Source organism: Macrotis lagotis, chromosome X, assembly GCF_037893015.1.
Source record: "Macrotis lagotis isolate mMagLag1 chromosome X, bilby.v1.9.chrom.fasta, whole genome shotgun sequence".
NCBI classification, from domain to species: Eukaryota; Metazoa; Chordata; class Mammalia; order Peramelemorphia; family Peramelidae; genus Macrotis; species Macrotis lagotis.
Window position 1 is genome coordinate 520374393 of NC_133666.1, and position 7301 is coordinate 520381693.

General features: G+C 35.7%; 1 pseudogene; it reads left to right on the plus strand.

Annotated features, from left to right (window-relative positions):
- The first annotated feature begins 6010 nt into the window (after positions 1-6010).
- On the plus strand, positions 6011-6945 carry LOC141499322 (small ribosomal subunit protein uS2 pseudogene; annotated as a pseudogene).
- The last annotated feature ends 356 nt before the right edge of the window (positions 6946-7301 follow it).

A 7301-nucleotide genomic window follows, 5' to 3' on the forward strand; every position in this document is an offset into this window, starting at 1 on the left:
AAGAGGGAGAAAACATGGCGATCATCATAACTAGAGTCAGCCTGACCCTAGTGAATAGAGAACTGGGCTCAGAGTCAGAAAGATTGAGTAAGTCAGACAATTATTATCTATGTGATGCTGGGCAAGTCACTGAATCATTTTCATCCTGAGTTTTCTTATCTGTTAATGGGAATAATGACAGCATCATGTACAAACCTTAAAGTTCTATATAAATGTTACTTAGTAGTAGTTGTGGTAGAAGTGGTGGTGGTAGTGGTAGTGGTGGCATCGTCCCCAAATAAGCATCTCCCCCAGTCCTGAAGCATGTATAATGTTGGCATAGGCAATGAAAAGGCAATATAAATTACTACTACTATTATTACTACTATTATTATGACTGCTATTGCTGCTATTAACATATTTATGGTAAGTTTTTTGTATTATGATTTTACTTTATATCTCTTCAAATATATCAAATATAGTCTTCTTGTTAATCATTTTTATGGTCTAGTAATTGTACCATCTATAGTAATTAATATAGCATAATTTGTTCTTTCCTTCTCAAATTGTTGGACATATAAGTTTTTTCAGGATTTGGTTGTTATTAAAGTCAGCACAAAAATTTTAATACATAAAGATCTTTCAATAACATTGATGGGGTACAGTCAAAGGATTTTTATCATTTTACTGTTCATTGCTATAAGGCACAAAATCACATGGTTATTACAGAGGAGCAAAGTGGTTTTGAATAGTATACAACATACATAACCAATGAGGAATATAGGGAGAAAAAAAGCAAGAATTAAACGTATCATCAAGAAAATGTTTGACAAGATCTGCTTCCTGCTCTTGTGCACATAGTGAGGGAGGATAGGTAGACAGCCAGAGGATTTCACTACATATTTTCACAATGTTAAAAGAAAGTGGGAAATGCCTTTGACATAAACAGTGAATCCTCTATCCATATAGATAGACATCCCACAGAATAGGCAGACATGGATGGTTTGCAATCTACCTCATTAGAAGGAACTTCCAAATCAATGAATCACAAATCTGTGTTCATAAGTATATTTTGTGAGATATGTTTTGAATTCAATTTTTGGTCATACTGTTTTAGTCTATTATATATGTTTAGTTCTAGTTTTGAATTATTTAATATATTATATTCCATTGACCTATTTTTCATTAATCAAATTTTGTGGATGAAATTGTATTTGAATTTTAATGGCAATTATAATTGAACAATGTAAGACTAAAGAATTTTATATACCATATTTCTTTGTCAAAAGTCTTTGTGGGGGGCAGCTAGGTGATGCAGTAGATAGAGCACTGGCCCTGGAGTCAGGAGTACCTGAGTTCAAATCTAACTTCAGACACTTAATAATTATCCAGTTGTGTGGCCTTGAGCAAACCTCTTAACTCCAATGCCTTGCAAAAAAAATTTAAAAAAAACTATTTGGGTTATGATTCATAAAGAGCTTATTCTTTGTAACTCAGCTCAAATTCCACTTTCTTCAGGATACCTTTGTTAGTCTCCCCTTGTCCTTCCAAATGTTGTTGTCTCAATGCCCTAAGTTTCTATGATCACTAAAGAAACCATTTTTCCAATTCAAATCAATTCTATTTAATTCAGCCTTATTAAGGACTTTATTCACTCTTATTAAGACAATTTATTCATTGTTTTTGAGAAGGACATAAAAATGAGGAGAGATTCCAATTCAGACATGGGATAGATATAGCTTGTACAAAGGTAAGAAATTTGAGGTATACCAGCTTTGGGGAACAGCTAATAATTAAACTTGTTTGAATGTAGAGTCTTAGAAGAGGAAGAGCATGAAATAAGTTTACAAATGTAATTTGGAAGCAAATTGTAAAGGTCATTAAATACCAGTAAGAGGTATTTTCTTCCAATGACAATAGGAAATCAGTGAAGATTTTGAAGTATCAATCAATCACCTAATCAATCAATAAACATTTATTAAGGGCCTAGTATATGCCAGGCATTATGTAGAGCACTAAGTAGCAGTGGAGCAGAGGAGAAGTAGAGTAGGACAGAAGAAGCTAGAAGGGGTAGAACTGATCAAGCTTTTAAAGAGAGAACTTTTCAAGTGATAATAAGGGAAAGGGAGTTTTATGGTACCTCTACATCACAGGAATTATGGGAACAGAAGGCAAGTATTTGGCAGTCATATATCAAGAGAAGTAACAGTTGAGAGGGATCCCACCCTTCTGAGTTCTGTAGTGATAGAGTGTAGAGCTGGTTCCAGAGGTAAATGGGAAATATTTAACTTAAAGGGATGAATCTAACAGTAAAAGTTTAAGTATCAATACAAGAGATATTCTTGAAAGGAGTAACTTCAAGGGGTGGCTAGGTGGCATAGTGGATAAAGCACCAGCCCTGGAGTCAGGAATAGCTGGGTTCAAATCCGGTCTCAGACACTTAATAATTACCTAGCTGTGCGGCCTTGGGCAAGCCACTTAACCCCATTTGCCTTGCAAAAATCTAAAAAAAAAAGAAAGAAAAAACAGAAAAGAAAAGGAGTAACTTCCCAATGTTACTCATATTGTACCACAGAGATAATTTGTCCATGGAAAAAATAAACTCATAGGTATTAAAATTGAATTTCAAATTCATTCTATTAAAATTTATTAAAGATATTTTATTAAGATTAGGATTCAGGGGTGGCTAGATGGTGCAGTGGATAGGAGCACCAACCCTGGAGTCAGGAGTATCTGAGTCCAAATCCTGTCTCAGACACTTAATAATTACCTAGCCGTGTGGCCTTGGGCAAGCCACTTAACCCCATTTGCCTTGCAAAAACCTGAAAAATAAATAAATAAATAAACACAAACAAACAAACAAATAAATAAATAAATAAGATTAGGATTCAAATACAGATTTAGCACTGTCTCCATCTCATCACAAAATAGTTTACAACACAAAATAGTATACAACATACATGACCAATGAGGACTATAGGGAGAAAAAAAAGCAAGAATTAAACATATCATCAAGAAAATGTTTGACAAGATCTACTTCCTGCTCTTGTGCACATAGTGAGGGAGGATAGGTAGACAGCCAGAGGATTTCACTAGTTATTTTCACAGTGTTAAAAGAAAGTGAGAAATGCCTTTGACATAAACAGTGAATCCTCTATGGGTCCATATAGATAGACATCCCACAGAATACCTTCCTAACCCTATGCCCCATTGTGGCATGGAAGTGACCTGGATTCTCAAAGGTAGGAGCTCCCAGAGGTTTCATATATGCTGGATTGGTTTTGAGTTTGGTCATAATTTCCAAGTCAGTTTTCTGAAGATCATACTCAACAACTACAGAGAAGACTATCACAAACAGACTGCTGCTTGGCAATTTTGTTTTCTAAAACCACACCAAGTTTTTACTAATTCCATTCATATAACATCAAAGTAGAAAGAAAATAAAGGTCTTGGTGATGTTTTTATTTACATTTATCATGGATATTAACATTCCAGGCAATGGGACAGGCAGTACACCATATATTGTATAGAGTGCCTTCCTTTGATCTAGGAATCCTGAATTCACAGTCAGTCTCTGATATGTATTAACTGTGGGACCCTCTGTAAGTCACTTAACTTTCTCAGGACTTCAGACAAATTTCTAAGGATATAGATGCTGCATGAAAACTGCTTATCGACATAGGTAGAGGGAATTTCCTCAATTTGAAGACTCTTAGAATTCCTCAACTGAAGATTTTCTCTTCTTACAGAAATGATTTGTCAAGTCCAAAACCAAAAAAAAAACTGCTTTAGTGTGCTTCATAATATAAATATGCTTCCAATTTATATCATCTAATATAGCTGTATAGAGCTTGGTTCAATATGAATATTATGAACATATTTCTAAGCTTAATATAGGCATATAGAGGTTGGTTAAAAAAATACCAAATCTCCAAGTGATAAATTTTAAATGAATGTAAAAAAAATTCCCACTTATTTCTCTGTCTCAGCTTCAGACCTGGGATCATTTAACACCTAAAATTTAAGAACTTCTATTTCTGTGACTCAAAGATCACTCAAAGATGAAAGATCTGGGGGCTCTTTCAAAGGTCAGGAAAAGGTCTTGGTCAGTGGTATTAGGAGAGATGTCATGCTGAATTTAGACATCAAACACATTTCTATAGAAAGACTAGACAGATTCTAGATTACTATTATTTTAGTATTATTTTATAGTACTTTTGGGTACTATTTTAAGTACTACATTTATTACCATTTTTCACCTAAAACATGTATTAATATGTACTATGCTAAAATATGCACTATGATTTTTTGACTAGCATTAAAGCTAGCTCTATGTATGCTTGAGGTCAATTCACAGAAGTGTTTGGAGAGGGTGTCAAAAGTCATCTCACCACAAGTTTGTAGCTTTTCAAGGAAGGAGACAGCATCCTAATGATAATATCTAGTATTTTACATGGGATCTTGAGTTTTGCAAAGAACTGAACATATATTATCTGATTTTGTCCTCATAACCTTTTGGGGTCATTGCTATTATTATCTCAATTTTGTAGATGATGAAGGAGGCCAAGATTCAAAGATGTTAGGTTGAGGGTCACAATTAGTATCAAAGGCAAGATTTGAGTTCTGGTCTTCCTTACTCAAAGTCCAGTTCTCTTATCCACTGTACCACCTAGCTGCCCATTTCGGTTAAATACATTGGTGAGTCTGTGCTCTATCCTATAGCCCTTCCCCACAAAACCCAGTTGTATTGTACCTAATCAAAGCACTGCCATATTAATCAAAGCAATACATGGCAATTACCATAAGGAGGAAATAGATTGATCTTAATTTATGTGCCCCAGAGGGAAAAAAAATTCCATTTACCCTAAGCTAGTTATAATTCCATTTAATTAACTAAACAAAGTTAGCCAAATCATAATATTATGGAGAAATGACAACTAGGATATCAACAAATTTAAATTGGGAGTTGATTATACAGTTATTTCAACAATATTTCCTTTACTGTAAGATTTTTTAAATTATTCTTTGGCAATTACTTTTAGAAAATGAATCTTTTTGGAAGTGATGATCAACCTTAATGGACTTTCTCATTCCATCAGTGCAATAATCAGGGATAATTTTAGGCCATCAGTGACAGAGAATACCATCTGTATCCAAAGAACTGTGGAGTTTAAACAAAGAGCAAAGATTATTACTTTCAATTTTTTTAAAAAAAAAGTTGTCTTATGTACCACATAATTTTGCTATCTCTAATTTTTTTTCTCTCAACATATTCATTCTTGATTAATGCACAGCATGGAAACAATGTAAAGATTATCATATTGCCTTCTGTGGGGGGGAAGGGGGAAAGTGTAAAAATCAAAACCTTACAAAAATGATAGGAGAAAGTACTATTGTATTTATATAATAAAAAAAATAAAAAAGAACATGGCTCGTTTTCTTTTGAATATCTTCAATGGTTGGTAAATCATCATTGGAACTTGGATTTGATTTGTGGAAATAATCTGTTAGATTTTGACTAAAATGGAGGTGAATTAAGTGGGTGATTATAAAGAATGAGCCTGGTTTTTTTTTTTTGTTCTTTTTAGATTTTTGGAAGGCAAATGGGGTTAAGTGGCTTGCCCAAGGCCACACACCTAGGTAATTATTAAGTGTCTGAGGACGAATTTGAACCTAGGTACTCCTGACTCCAGGGTTGGTGCTCTATCCACTGTGGCACCTAGCCACCCTTCTGGTTTTCTTATAATGTTTACATATAGGTTCCAAAATGCATATAGAATGTCCCCCAGAAGAATGAATTCCAAAGCTGGAAGAGATGGGGCATAGGAAAATATCTGTCAAAATATTACTGGTTCTGATGACCACTTTGAAGGAAAACACTGATTTGGTAGTCTTTGGGCTATTCAGATATGTTTTAGAGAAGACTGTGCTTCAAGAATAATTTAGCATAGGTTTTCCACACTACCCAGACGAGGGTTCCATACGCTGTTGTTCATGGTTTCCATCATAACTTTAAAGGGAAACTTTCACAATGTGCAGAGCCCTAGATGTCTTGCAGATGGAGGAGAATGTCCTCAAATTCCTGGCTGCAGGGACACATTTGGGTGGCACCAACTTGGCCTTCCAGATGGAGCAGTATATCTACAAAAGGAAGAGTTACGGTATCTATATCATTAATTTGAAGAGAATTTAGGAAAATTTCTAAGGCAGCTTGTACCATTGTTGCCATTGAAAATCCAGCTGATGTAAGTGTCATCTGATCCAGGAACACTGGCCAGAAAGCTGTTCTAAAATTTGCTGCTGCCACTGGTGCCACACCTATTGCTGGACACTTCACTCTGGGCACCTTCACTAACCAGATCCAGGCAGCTTTCAGGGAGCCTCACCTCTTGGTGGTCACTGATCCTTGTGCAGATCATGCAGCCTTTGACTGAAGCGCTGTATGTTAACCTTCCAGCCATTGTACTGTGCAACACAGACTCCCCACTTAGCTATGTGGACATTGCCATTCCATGTAACAACAAGGGAGCTCATTCAGTGGGTCTGATGTGGTAGATGCTGGCCTGAGAAGTCCTGCAGATGCATGGTACCGTTTCCTGTGAACACCCATGGGAGGTCATGCCTGATCTTTACTTCTACAGAGATCCTGAGGAGATTGAAAAGGAAGAGCATACCACAACTGAGAAGGCAGTGATAAAGGAGGAATTTTGGGGCAAATGGACCACACCTTTCCCAGAATTCAATGCTGCTTAGCCAGAGGTGGCTGATTGGTCTGAAGGCATTCAGTTGCCATCTGTACCCATTCAGCATTTCCCTATTGATGATTGAAGTACTCAGCTAGCTACTGAGGACTGATCTGCAGCTTCTTCTGCTCAGGCCATTGAATAGGTAGGAACTACCACAGAGTGGTCCTCAGTTTCACCCAGATGCTTTAATAGTCTTGGGAAAAATGCTGATGGAAAATAAACATTGATTTCTTAAAAAAAACCAAAAAGAATAATTTAGCATAGATAGCTCTGAAGAATTCTACCTTTGGAATTCTTCTAGTTTGCTATTTAATAACAATAATTCACAATGCACATTACTTTCAATCCACATCAGAACCAGGAGTTTGGTGGTGCAAAAGTTATTACCTCCATTTTACACATGAGGGATTAAAGCGGATAGATTAAGCAATTGATCCATAGACAAATATATAATAAATGTGAGATCTGGGCTTCAAACCTATATCCAATATAACACAGAGTCTCCAGGTACTTTATATTCATGCCTTATAAAATTTCTATGAAAAGGAAATTTGGCAAAGAGGATTGAGGGTTGAC